The sequence below is a fragment of the Gossypium hirsutum genome, chromosome A13 (genome assembly GCF_007990345.1).
Source record: "Gossypium hirsutum isolate 1008001.06 chromosome A13, Gossypium_hirsutum_v2.1, whole genome shotgun sequence".
Lineage (NCBI taxonomy): Eukaryota > Viridiplantae > Streptophyta > Magnoliopsida > Malvales > Malvaceae > Gossypium > Gossypium hirsutum.
Genome location: NC_053436.1, coordinates 19,062,466 through 19,077,125, shown reverse-complemented (window position 1 = coordinate 19,077,125; position 14,660 = coordinate 19,062,466). Strand labels below are relative to the sequence as shown.

At 30.6% G+C, this 14,660-nt stretch overlaps 1 long non-coding RNA gene across 1 annotated transcript; it reads right to left on the bottom strand.

Moving 5' to 3' along the window:
• Positions 1-1,165: 1,165 nt before the first annotated feature.
• LOC121212421 (uncharacterized) lies at positions 1,166-7,474 on the bottom strand. The gene is made up of 3 exons (XR_005907552.1): positions 7,326-7,474; positions 7,187-7,237; positions 1,166-1,300 (listed from the first exon to the last, which is right to left on the bottom strand). It is a non-coding gene; the product is annotated as an uncharacterized lncRNA (long non-coding RNA).
• Positions 7,475-14,660: the final 7,186 nt, after the last annotated feature.

Below are 14,660 nucleotides of genomic sequence, written 5' to 3'. Positions count from 1 at the left end.
CTTCATACTCCACCTTCTTCTCCTTTAGTTTCTCCTAATAAATCAATCAAAGAGTTAGAAACGAAATATATAATAAAAAGGAATGCAACATAACTTAACATTATTTAAAACTACTAACGATGAATTAAACCATGATAATTAAACATTATAAATATTTATAATAAATCAAATTTTATTAAGTAAATATACCATAATTTCTCCAGCTTCGGATGTCATAAGAGATCCATCTTTCTTCCTATACGTAATCTCAAAAAGCTGAAGGCGTCAAACTTTTTGACCAGACGAGACTTCCTCCAATATAGTAGTAAAAATATCATTTAATAATAGAAAGTCATTAATATTTGATAGAATTAATAAATTCATAATACCTTGACCTCAGCTACAAAAGTGAAACTTCTCGACCCTACCGTGTGTGTGAGTTTTTGTTTTTGCCTGCTGCTTATTCCAACTCACTCACGATCCTACATAATGTAATTATTATTACGTATATAGCAAACACTATATACTAAAAAATTTATAAGAATTTGGAAGTACATAATACCTCTCCTTTCTTTAAATTCCAGAATCTGACCGCATCTTCCCATTGGTACCTCAGCATTCCCGACGAGACATTTCGCAATTTTTCTTCAAGGCTTATGTCTTTCTTAAAATATTATTTTTTCAAAGTGCTTTTATGGTCTCTCCATCTTTTACCCAATGCTTTCTTGATATAGTCATCCGAGACCTCTAAAACAAATCTCTCCTAAAAAAACACAAGTTTAGAATGTAAATACAAATGAAACTTAAACCAAAGTATTATAAATAAAAATTAGATGTTTTGTTACCTTAATATTATCGAGAGCTTGATTTTTTTTGTTATCAGGCATGTGATGCCATGATTCGTAGTTGATGGGCAACATATTGGCATTTTGTGCTATAATGCCCAAATAGCCTGCTAAAAGTCGAGCTTCAGATCCAACAGGCTGACCATGACTGTTTCTACTTACTTTGACACGCTCAACAGGATTTAAGTCGTATAAATCTTTAAGTAGCGTACGTCCTCGACCTCTGCGCGTCCCACCACTTTCAGTTGAAAAACGATATGTTATTATTTATATTAAAAATGAAAAATAAATCAATAATAAAAGTCAACACACATGTAAAATAAACTTAACATTACTTTGAAATTCTTCAAGCTCGTCAAGTGTCTCCGGCACATTCGAAGATCCAATAACTGTCAGCTATTCACTATTTGCTTCTTCTGAATTTGGAGTATTTTGGATAATACTTAAATCTCGTAATCTTCTTGTACGCATTTTTCCTGCAATACATATAAAATAGTTGAAATTTTAGTAAAAAATTACAACAATAATAGTACATATAAAATAGTTAAATTATATAACATGAGCAAGATTAAAATTATAATATTACATATAATTAAAAATTGTAAAATCTTACTACATCATAATTTGTAAATATCTTTATCCACATCTTGACAAACCTATTGAAATTGTGTACTAGTAATAGGGATATTTTCATTTAAGTTTTGTTTTGGAAAAGGCAAAGTTTCTGATCTTTCGATGATGTCATCTCTACTTCCATTACCCATGTCAAACAAGTCTCTAGGTGTGTTTCAAAGTATAACATACCAACCCTCATCAGTTGGATCTTTCGAGTAAAAAACTTGTTTCACTTGAGAAGAAAATGCATACGGCTCGTCTATCAATTGTTCTCCGGTGTGAATCAATCGAGAGAAATTCACCATTGTAAAACCAAATTGATCGTTTTTAATACCGTGAGCAGTATTAACATCAGCCCAATCACATCGAAATAAGACAACTTTCCATTTTCCATAGTAATCGAACTCAATAATATCAGTAAGAAGTCCGTAATACTCCACATTTCCCTCAACGGGATTACTGTCCCTAGCACTAACATAACTTGTAATTGAAGAATTAACAACTATTCCACAATTTTGAGTTCTCCTGAATCTCTCGCGATATTTTGCATGAAATCTGAATCCATTGATGATGAAGACACTATATCTTTTTACCACTCTATTTGAGCCTTGGAAAAGCCATTTAACTTCGTCATTAACGTCCTTCCCACTCCAAACCTATTGAATCGAAAGTAAATTGAGTAATTATAAATGTTATGAGAAAAAATTATTATTTGTCAATAAAAGGTTGAGTTGCATACCGTTTGGCTTAACCATTCATGGAAAGATTCTGTGAATAACTTATTAATCTCTCGTTGTAATCTTCGGGAGCGTGAACAAGATCTCTAGATTTTTTTGTACTCACTATGTTAAAAAGAGGTTTAATTGGTTAAAAAATAAACAAATAAAAACGATGAATATTTATCATATTCTAGAACTTACTTGCGTAATGGTTCAATTGAATTATGGTGAAAAATAACATATCTATGCGCTTGTACCCAAGATCTTTCATCTAATTCTGCAATTTCAACTTTACCGATTGGTTCTCCATAACTTTGAAATTAATAAGTTTCGGCAAAGTTGGGATCATTAAGCCTAGCATTTCTACTTGGTCTATTCAATCTTGTTTCAACATCTTCTAAATATCTAGAATAGAAGGTCATACACTTCTCTGCCAAGTAGCCTTCAATAATTGATCCTTCTGGATAACGCTTATTTCGACAATAAGACTTCAATTTGCTTAGGAACCTAAACACCATATACAACATTATCAAAAGTTGTAACTAAATGTATAAAGGTGAATGAATGAATACTTTACAAATAAATTAGCACCTTTCTATAGGATACATCCATAGATAGAAAATCGGTCCTCCAATTATTGCTTCACGAGGGAGATGGATTACCAAGTGCACCATAATAGTGAAGAAGGAAGGTGGAAAGATCTTCTCCAAATTCTATAAAGTCAAAGTGGCTCGATCCTGTACTTTCTCAAGTTCTTCAACATCCAAAACTTTGCCACAAATAGCTTTCATTATATTGGAAAGCTCAATTATACAAGACGTAACATTTTTTGACATACAGCACCGTAAAGAAAGTGGCAGTAAATCTTGCATCAAGATGTGATAATCATGTAATTTTAAAAAATATAGTCTTCGATTTTTAAGACTCAAACATCGAGATATATTTGATGCATACGCATCTGGGACCTTTATATCCTTCAACACAGTGCAAAACACTTCTTTCTCTTCCTTCGATATTGCAAAAATTGGAGGCGGCAACTGATATTTCCCATTCGAAAGTACTTAGGGATGAAGATCACACCAAATTCCCATGTCAACTAAATCAAGTCGACTTTGAATATTGTCTTTTGATTTTCCATCGACATTCAAAATTGTCGCGATGATGTTCTCGCAAACATTCTTCTCAATATGCATGACACCAAGATTGTGTCGTAAAATGTAATGCTCTCAATAAGGCAACTAAAAAAATACTTCTTTTTTTCCACAAGTCCGCATCATTAGGATCATCCTCTTTATCAGATTCATTCCTTGATCTTCTCCTCGTTTGTATGTTGGATGGTTGATTCATCTTCCCATAACTGAAATTCATATCTTTTAACATGAACAAGATTTCAGATCCAATGGTCTGCTTAGGAGCTTCTTTAAACTATTCAGTACCATCAAATAAAGTCCTATAAAATCTAAATCTATGATTTCCATCCAACCACCGACGATGCCCCATATAACAGAACTTCTTCCTATTATATAACCATTTTGAACATGTTTGCACAGCACAACAAGGACATGCATAACGTCCTTTGGTACTCCAACCAGATAAATTGGCATAAGCCGGGAAATCATTAATTGTCTACAACAAAGCTGCACGTAAATTGAAGTTCTCCTTTCTTAACACATCATATGTCTTAACCCCCGACCATAATTGTTTTAACTCTTCAATAAGTGGCTGCAAATAAATGTCGATATCATTTCTGGAACCTTTCTCTCCAGGGATAATCATAGATAATATAAAAGAAGATTGCTTCATGCAAATCCATGGAGGCAAATTGTAAGGAACAAGCATTATAGGCCAAGTACTGTAGGAAGTACTCATGATTTTAAAAGGATTAAAGCCGTCAGCTACTAGCCCAAGCCTCACATTCCGAAGATCACTTGCAAAGCTTGAAAATTTACTGTAAAACGATTTCCAACCTAAAGAATCAGCAGGATGCCTTAATAATCCATCATCGGTCCGTTCATTATTATGTCACCTCATAGAATCAGCTGTCTTTGACGACATGAAAAGCCTTTGAAGTCTTGGTACTGGGGGAAAATATCGCAAGACCTTAACTGGCTTCTTTCTTAACTGTACCCCACCTTCATCTGCATTCACATCTTCTGTATTCCTATTCATCCAATGAGACTTACCGCAAACATGACAAGACTGTTGGTTTTTTTATCACCCCAGTACAACATGCAGTCATTTGGGCAACTATGAATTTTATCGTACCCAAGGCCCAAATCTTTTATTAGTCTCTTCATATCTTGACAAGACTGGGGGATTTTTGCAAACAGAAATATCTCTTTCAGAAACTCTAACAGCATTGTAAAAGAGTTTCCAATCCACCCTCCCAAACATTTTTAAGTGAAATAGATGAATGCAGAAGGAAAATTTCGAATATTTTGATCCCTCGTAAAGTTCTTTGTTCATTTCATTAAGTAAATTGTAGAACTTCGTCGCTTCTTCATTTGGCTCCTCTTGTTCCCGTTTTACAAAAAACATTTCCACCAATATTACAATCATCGGATGCAATAAAGTCAGGTGAAACGATTGCTCACCATGACTGTGCATATTAAATGCATCCCGCAACATACCTTCCATGTCATCTTGTCTAACATACTGATGGTAAGCAGTGTCAAGATAAGTTGAATTAATCGTTGAAGAAGTTCCACTAGATGTACACTCTCCATGGAAAATCCATTTTTTATACCCCCGAATAAAGCCATCAACAATTAAATGTTCATAGACAACTTCACGAAAATGCCAATTGATGTTGCCACACCTCTTACACAGGCAAAGAATCATATTCTCTTGGCTTGCATTTTGAAATACGAAATTTAGAAAAGTTTGTACTCAATTTCAATAGGCGTTGCTTACCCTTGACAAATTCATCCAACTCCTATCCATTTCATAGTTCTTGAAATCTAAAGTTGACAATAAATTACACAGGTAAGTTGTTTATTTATAAGTATAATTAAGTTATGTAAGTTATGATATGATATATATTTATGTATTATGTAAGTTATGTAAATTATGTAAGTTATTCGAATTATGTAAATTATGTAAGATATGATATATATTTATGTATCATGTAAGTTATGTAAATTATGAAAGTTGTTTATCTTATGTAAATTATGTAAGATATGATATATATTTATGTATTATGTAAGTTGTTTATCTTATGTAAATTATGTACGATATGATACATATTTATGTATTATGTAAGTTATGTAAATTATGTAAATTATGTAAGATATGATATATATTTATGTTGATGAGATTGTGATTGTGTTGATGGGAAAACACAAGGGAAGTGAAGAATTGGTTATTAAAATAAATTTACAAGTTTAGGGTTAATTATTTATTTTGAATTAAGTCCATCATGTGTACTCAATTATGGTTATTTTTTATTGAGTCACATGAATGCTAAATCAACTCAAGAATAAATGGGCTAATTCCTTCAAATAAATTTAAAAAAAATTATTTTCCAAGTAAGTCAAGTCTAATTTGTTGAACAATATTTAAAAATAAAATTTAATTTAATTAAGTTATTTAACAATAAAATAAAAGTAAATAAAATATTTTTTGTGATTAAATTAAAATAAAATAAAATAAAATATTTAAAATAAAACTTTAAATACAATTTAATTTAATTAGGTAATTTAAAAATAAAATAAAAGTAGACAAAATATTTTTTGTGATTAAAATAAAATAAAATAAAATATTTAAAAAAACTTTAAATACAATTTAATTTAATTAGATAATTTAAAAATAAAATAAAAGTAGACAAAATATTTTTTGTGATTAAAATAAAATAAAATAAAATATTTAAAAAAACTTTAAATACAATTTAATTTAATTAGGTAATTTAAAAATAAAATAAAAGTAGACAAAATATTTTTCGTGATTAAAATAAAATAAAATAAAATAACATATTCAAAATAAAACTATGCCGTTGAAGAAGGATCAAACTATCGAAGATACCCCATAATTCAACATTAATATAAACTTATTGAGTTTAATTGTATGGAGGAGGGTAAAAATGAAAACATAAAAAAGGGATTGAATTAATCAAGCACAAAAGATGAAGGACTAAGAAAAGGCAGAACAAGAATCAAATAATTAAATCTTAACTTAGATTGTAAATCACATGTTAAGTATAGGTTGTTTGTTTCAAGGTATGGTAAAGCTTTAAACATTATTGTCTCCCTCTCATTCTATCATAGAAAAAAGAGCACAGAATGTGATTAATAATCAATAAAAAGATTAAGCGGTAATTATTAGTTGTCTGGATTTAATTAAGAGATCTGCAAATCTTGGAACAAGCTTTTCCAAACAGCTGGACATGATCATATATACCAATGGTGAATTATTCTCAATGACTAAAATACCCTTTCATTGATGAAAAATTAACTAGATATACCCATGTGAGTCAAGGTATTTCAAAGGGCATTTTGGTCAGTGAATGAATCATATATATATATATATATATATAAATTTGATCCAGATTTCACATGGCTAATATTTACTTTCATGTGTTATTATCCAATTTACGTTTGTATGAAAAATAAGAATAATAGTAATTGATATTAAAAATAAAATAACATAATCAATCTTTGCTAGGTAATTGAAACAAATTTATAGGTGGAAGTCGTATTGCTTAGTGAACGAAATGATTTCTATGGCATCAAATTCAATTTTTCTTCCATACTTCATTTCAAAACTATATATTATCTTGTTCACAACTAATTTTTACAAAAGAACATTGTAATAAAATTTTACCAAAAAAGGAACATGGCAAACTGAATGGCAGATAACAGAAAACATAAGGCAGAAAACTAGATGGCAAATGTAAAGTAAGTAAAATGATCCAATATTTGAAAGGAAAATCAACAATTAAGTCTATACAAAATCGGAGCCCGAAAAGATTAATTTTTTCCAAAATCATCATGATAAAACTATTATTGATGAGAATTTTGAACTAAAACATACCTTAATAATTTCAACAAGCTGGTCTACTCCACTCTCACCAGGAAACAGAGGCTGGAGTCAGAAAAATAGTATTTTTTAAGCAATTTAAAGGGAAAATGCATATAAATAAGTAAAAAAAAGTATGCAATGAAACATCTACCTGCCCAAGCAATAGCTCAGCCAAAACACAGCCAGCAGACCAAATGTCAATGGCTGTGGTGTATTCAGTTGCACCAAATATTAATTCAAGTGCTCAATAGTACCTAGAATAGATGTAAGATATGTTTGGTTCCCCTTTCACTTGACAAATTTAAAATCAAAATTAGGCTCATGAACAATAAGGTAGTGACTGAAGAAGTGACTAGACAAAAAAATTGAGATTCTATCATACATACCAAAACTGGAGATAACAGAAAACTGGATGGCAGCAAACTGGAGAAGCAGCAGAGGGCTAGCGACAATTTCACACCATGAGGCGTGCATGTCAAAGACAAAAGGTATACTTAAATTTTAGAGAAGAACATGGTAATAAAATTTAGAACAATTTAAAGCCAATGATGCTGAGTTGCTAACGGCACAGGATAACAAGCAACAAAAATTGGAGAAAGAAAGGAATTAGAACTGACTTACCTTAGAGAATGTGGATTTCAGCTAAGCAAACCAGATGGCAGAAAACTAGAGATTTTTGAAACATTAGCCTGGAAAATTTAATTTAAAGGGTAAAAATATTGTTTACCTTGTAATAAAATAAATAAAGTAGTTGTTCTATATATATTAGTGTTAAGCGTATGAAATAGGAAGATTGAAGCAAAAAATGGTTAACGTGATGGGGCATTAATAGAAGGGCAATAAAAAATAAAATAAAGAGGCCCTCAACCTTATATTATTTGATGCAGTCTAGTATAGTTTCAGATTATAGAAAATTATGACAAATGTTCCATCATTTATGAGTCACTTAAGTTATATACTAAGGAGAAAAATCAGGATTATAAAGATTTATTAATCACTTGTAAAAATGATGTAAATCTAACATATATAGGCTGTTTCGGACAACCATAAATAAGAGACCTTAAACACTTGATATTATGATGGTAACTTCCCATGCACAAGCTATTTCGGACAGCATTAAGAAGACAATTCATGACATTTCAACATGCACATTCTATCATCAATTTGTCAAGACTTTGCACAGCATTTAACATGGTACAACACAAAACTTATTAAGCTAATTTCACCTTCAATGTGTCTAAATTTGGACAGCATTTAACATAGAAATTCCCCATGCAAAAACATTTTAAACTGTCCAAAAATTGGACATCAGAAATGCAGCCATTATGCATGCCGAAACACATTCAATCCATTCAGACTTAGACAACATAAATGCAACACGAATTTATATTAGTTCATAAAGCTATGAAACACAAAAGAAAAAAAAATCTCAAAGACTCCCGTATTTGGATAGCATTAAGATGCTAAAAAATGAACAACATTAACATATAAAATATTACAGCATAAATGGGAAAATAACACCAATTCAGACATGAAACAAATTATTATTTACTAATGTTGTATTACTTCAAAGAGCTATAAAAATTCACAAACTCTAAATAAACAATTAGATGTCAAAGCATGAAAATGGAATACGAATTTGAGTTGCAAGTGTAAATCCAAGACAATAAGAAGACAATAAGAAGAATTGGCAAAGTTGATTGATACAGTGCAAAAGAACAAACTAAAGTAGTAAGGATAATCCAATGTCAAAAGTCACACAAACCTCAATAGCATTAGAAAGTCCTGGAATAGTTGATATGTCACCACCAATGACTTTCAGAGTGAAATCCAACTTTTTCTTCAAGCAAAAAAAAGCACATTAACCTAACTATATGAACTTATTAAAACATTGTCAAACTATTTAATGTCAAATTCTCTGACAATATTTAAAAACTAAGTATTAGTGTTTTCTTATTCCCTCAACAAATATAATGTAGCTTTAACAAATATATTTAACTCAATATAATGCCCTGTTTCATGACAGTCGTCCCTGTTTCAATAAATAATTAACTCAAGGCAAAACTGGTTGAAATCATACTGGTATATATAAAAATAAAGATAAAATACGTGGAAATCATGAGATTATAACCATTTACAAGTTATATATAATGATATAGATATGACAATTTCATGGTTTGTTTAACAATAGGAATGGATGAACTTTTAAACAGAAGGAGTACAAAAATAATTTTTACATTTGACTAAAAATAATAAAATTAAGCTAAGTTTAAATCGTTAAAAACATTAAAAAATTAAATCATTAAAAACATTAATTTTCAAATGAATCAAACAAGACTTTAATTAATATTCTTGAACCAAAAGAAATGTTTGGCAAAGTCATATTATTTTTGGATGGATTAAGGTTGGATTTAGGTATCTTATCTTTTTATAATTGAATTGACGATGTTTAAAGAATTTCAAATTATTAAACTTTTAAATAAAATAAAATAAATTTTCTATTAATGGAGTTATATATATATAAGCTGAATTTAAACAAAACAAATTGAATTTGGATTAATTAGACACTAGTATAGCTTTAATGAGCTATTAGCATTGAATACAGGTAGAAATGCAAGATGTGGTGGTACAAGCACAAAGCCAAATCTGCTATTCAAACCATATGATGCAGTCAACCAACAGCCATTGGAGGGTGGGAGGGGGAAAAAAGAGGTCTGCCCAACGACAATGTGTAAAATTGGCTATACTGCTAGAGTTTTTAAGTTTGTTTCTGAAACACCTAATGATGGCAAACCCCCGATAATATTTGCTGTAAAAGATGGAGAAGAGCTAATACCTGGTGATAGTCGGTGTTGAACAGATATGCAAGAATCGGAAGAGGTTTTAACTTCATAACCCCATCTATCCAATTTCATAAACACCTCAAAGGGACTTCGCTAAAGTAAAAGGGATTTCAATTTGGGGATTTTGGGAAAAAGATTTGGGGATTTCGAATCGGGGGAATTTTTAGGGATTTGAGGGTCTTGAGTTAGGGTATTAAGTTGGGGAAATTTTAGAGATTAGGGGAAATTCTGTTGGGGGAAAAATAAGAAGTTTCAGCATAGTGGTGGGGATAAAATGGATGAAACCAAAACGACGTCGTTTTGGTAAACATAATGAACTTTTGCAGCGTTTTCCACAACTGCCGCTAAAAATCGACCTATTGCGGCGTTTATTAGGTAGCACCACTAAATAACGCCGTCATTTTGCAAGGTACAGAAGTAAAATGTTTAGCCTAAAGTAAATTAATTTTATTAAACTTTTAAATAAAATAAAATTAATTTGTATAATTTTATAAACTTTTAATAAAATTATTAAACTTTTAAATAAAATAAAATTAATTTGTATGATTTTATAATTGTGGACAAAATTAATTTTAAAAAATGAAACCAAACCTTAAACTCTAAAATCATAATCCCTAAACCCTAAATATATATTACAAGGTTCAAAAGTTATTAAAAATTAATCTTATTGTTTAATTAAACCTTAAAATAATTTTATTCATTTTTATCAAAATCCCTAACCCTTAAATCCTAAGACCCTAGCCCCTTAGAACCATTAACACTAAGACCCTAAACTATAAAACACTAAACCACAAACCATTAACCTTAAACCATAAACCTAAAATAACAAATCATAACCCTAAACCTTGAATACTGAACATTAAACCCTAAAATCTAAAGCCTAAAGCCTAAAATTATATACCCTAAACCTTAAACCCAAAATAACAAACCCCAAGCCCAAAATAACAAACCTTAAACCATAACTTAAAATACTAAACATTGAACCCTAAATTGTAAGTAAAAATGCAATCTCATCATTTTGATAGCATATATTTTTATAATTTTGAAACGATAAAATAAAAAATTTTCCATTTTCAGAGGGATAAAGTGCAATTTTACCTTTAAAATTTTTTAAAAATTCAAAAAGCCTAAATGGAAAATTTTTCATTTTAGAGGGGTCGAGACCCTTTCAACCCCCTAGTTATGCCCCAAAATATATATTAATTATAGGGTTTAGGATTTAATTGAATATGATTCACTTGAGATTAACATACTACCGGCCCATGGCCATTAAACCTTAAACTATAAAACCCTAAACCATAGACCTTAAACCTTAAATATTAAACACTAAACCCAAAAATAAATTTAATCAATATTAAGTATTGCTTCCATAATTTATAATGAACATAAGCTTTTACATTAATATCTATGTATAGACACATCAACATCCATATGAATTTTTTGGGGGTTTAGGGTTTTGGGGTTTATAGATTAGTGTTTATGGTTATGTTTAGGGTTTAAGGGTTTAGAGAAAGTCATACGGCGTTGATTTTAACATCTTGATAACTTAAATGAAAACTTCTAAATAATTTAGTTATCAATTAGTAACTTTTCATAATTAAGTAACTAAAAGGAAACTTTCTCATAGCTAAGTGAATAGTATAGTTTATATTTTTTATAAAGTCAATTTCAAATATCCAAATAAATCGAATTCAGAACAAAAATAAAAAAATAATATGAAAATTAAATCGGATCAAATCGAAACAAGTGTCGGTTACCCTACTCGAAAATGGCTGCTCAACTTTTTTCGGTGTTTGGACCAAAAACGCCGCTATATATAAACTTTTTGCGGTGTTTTGAGTAGAAACGCCGTTATTGCTCGATTTTTAGTGGTGTTTGGACCAAAAATGCCGCTATTGCTCGGTTTTTAATGGCGTTTGGACCAGAAACGCCGCTATTGCTAGGTTTTTAGTGGCGTTTGGACTAGAAACGCCGCTATTGCTCAATTTTTAGTGGCGTTTGGACTAGAAACACCACTATTGCTAGGTTTTTAATGGCGTTATGATCAGAAATGCCGCTAATGCTTGGTTTTTAGTGGCATTTGGACCAGAAACACTACTATTGCTCGGTTTTTAGTGGCGTTTGGATTAGAAACACCACTATTGCTCGGTTTTTAGTGGCTTAGGATCAGAAATGATGCTAATGCTCGATTCTTAGTGGCGTTTGGACCAAAAACGCCGCTATTGCTCAGTTTTTAGTGGCGTTTTATTCAAAATGCCGCTATTGCTCGGTTCTTAGTGGCGTTTTGACCAAAAATGTCGCTATTGCTCAGTTTTTAGTGGTGTTTTATTCAAAACGCGGCTAATGTATAATTTTTACGATGTTTTTTGTTCAAACGCTGCTAAAGCCCTATTTTTCTATAGTGGTAGTATTAAATTTTCATTAATAAATTTTGAAGTTTAAATGGTTAATTAGGAAAAAAAGGACTAAATTCAAAAAGGTGTAAAAGTTGAGTTCTATTAGTTAAATGGATTAAATAGCCTTATTAAGATGAATTAATGGGCTTAGTAAGTAAATATGCCATAAATCATGTTAGTGGATAGTTATGGACATAGGTTAGTTGAAATTTTTTTAATTATAATAAGGGTAAAAAGGTAAATTAGTAAATAAATTAAACAAAGTAATTAAAATATGAATGAAGTATCATCTTCTGTGTTTTTCTTTCTAAAAAAAATCTGAAATCTCCATTGTTGAATGGAGAACATTCGGTCAAGCTCATTATTTTTACATGGTATGTATTTTTGTCCCGATTTTAGTGATTTTTATGTTTTTGAACTCTTATTAGCTTAATCTAGCTAGCCTGGGGGTCAATTTCTAAAATTGTTAAATGTTTAGGAACATACCATGAATGAGTTTGTAGTGTTAGTGAATTCAATTGATGGATTATTAAGTTTGGTTGTTAAATAGACACTTTTTGTCAAGTGATTTTTAATGAATTTGAGCTAAAGGACTTATTTGAGAAAATGGTAAAATTCAATGATTAATTTAGGAAAATATGAAAGATAGGTTGTAAAAGACCTTAGAGAAAATTGGCTATCATGATATTTCATTAATTGTGGTTTAATTGTGAGTTTGAGATTTAGGGGCTATTTGTAACGCCCCAATTTTTGGGAATTCTGTGAATGTTGGCATAGGTTTAATTATGTTAGTGGGCCTCTAGAAGGCCCAAGCTTAAGATAGAACCCGGCAATTTTAGTTTTTTTTTGTTCCATAAGAAAAAAGGGGGTGAAATTATGAAATATGACCTATGTGAAAATGTTTGAAAATGCTATAGGCTAAATTAAAGTGGCCAAATAAATAGGAGTGCAAAATAGGAGGATTTGCATGACAAACCTCCCATTTTACATGAAGTGGCCAGCCATCATGTTGTTGTAGACAATATGAGCACTTGATATCCATAATTCATGGTACAAATTGATAATGGGTTAGGCAAATATTCCATGATAATGGATTAGGTAAATATTCCATGATAATGGGTTAGGTAAATGTTCCATGATAATGGGTTAGGTAAATGTTCCATGATAATGGGTTAGGTAAATGTTCCATGATGGGCATTTCATGTCTTTTGTATTAAAGAATTAAATGGATGAAATATGAAATTTTATTAAAAGAAAAAAGGGTGAAAAGAGCAAAGTTTTGTCCATCTTTGTTCATCATAGCCGAAAGTTAGAGAAGAGAAAGGAGAGGAGAAAGCTCTTGAATGTTCGGTCACTTGGGGAAGAAAATTGAAGGTAAGTTCATGGTAGTTTGCTTCTATCTTGATGTTCATGAGTCCTTCTTGATTCTACCTTAACTCTTAAAGCATATTTTGGTTTTTAGTTGTGTTGTGAGCATTTAGTCATGAATTAAAATGAAGGAAATGGTTGTTGTTTCATGTTCTTTTGATGAAAAATGGAAGATAGGTGAAGTTGAGCCAAACAAATGAGCATGCATGTGCCTTAGATGCTAAAGGGAAAAATCGGCTAACATGTTGTGCTTTAAAATGATGACATGGAGATTATACTTAAGTAAAATCATAGATATGTGATGATTGATTGGTGATATACATGTTTAAATAACAAGTATGCAAGTTAGGTGTGAAAGAGTGATTTGGTAATAAATCTGCTTGGGACAGCATCAGTAATGTGACTTTGGAAAATCACCATAAATTGTGGGAGATGAGTTAGAAGCTGAATAAATTATGTAATTAAAGCTTAATGAGCCTAGTTTCAAATGGAATAAATGAGAACATATTTTGAATTATGTACAATGAGAAATTTGATTCGTAATGAAGAGTGGTCAGATTAGTCAAACAGTGAAACATGGGAAACTTTAAGAAAAATCTGGTATTGATTGGCCATACCAAAAATTCTGAAAATTTTATGGATAGAATATATATGAGTCTATTTTCAGGGAAAATTAACAGCACTTGATTTGGAGTTTCTTAGCTCTAGTTATAAATAATTTAGTGACTGTTGCTCAGGAAGACAGCTTGCAGTGAAATTATGATTATGTGGTAAACATTGACAAAAATATGTTAATGAGTTGCTTATTGTTTTCTTATAAGCTAACTATGATCTGTAGGTGTGGTTGGCCGAATATTGTAAGGGGTTAATACGTAGTTT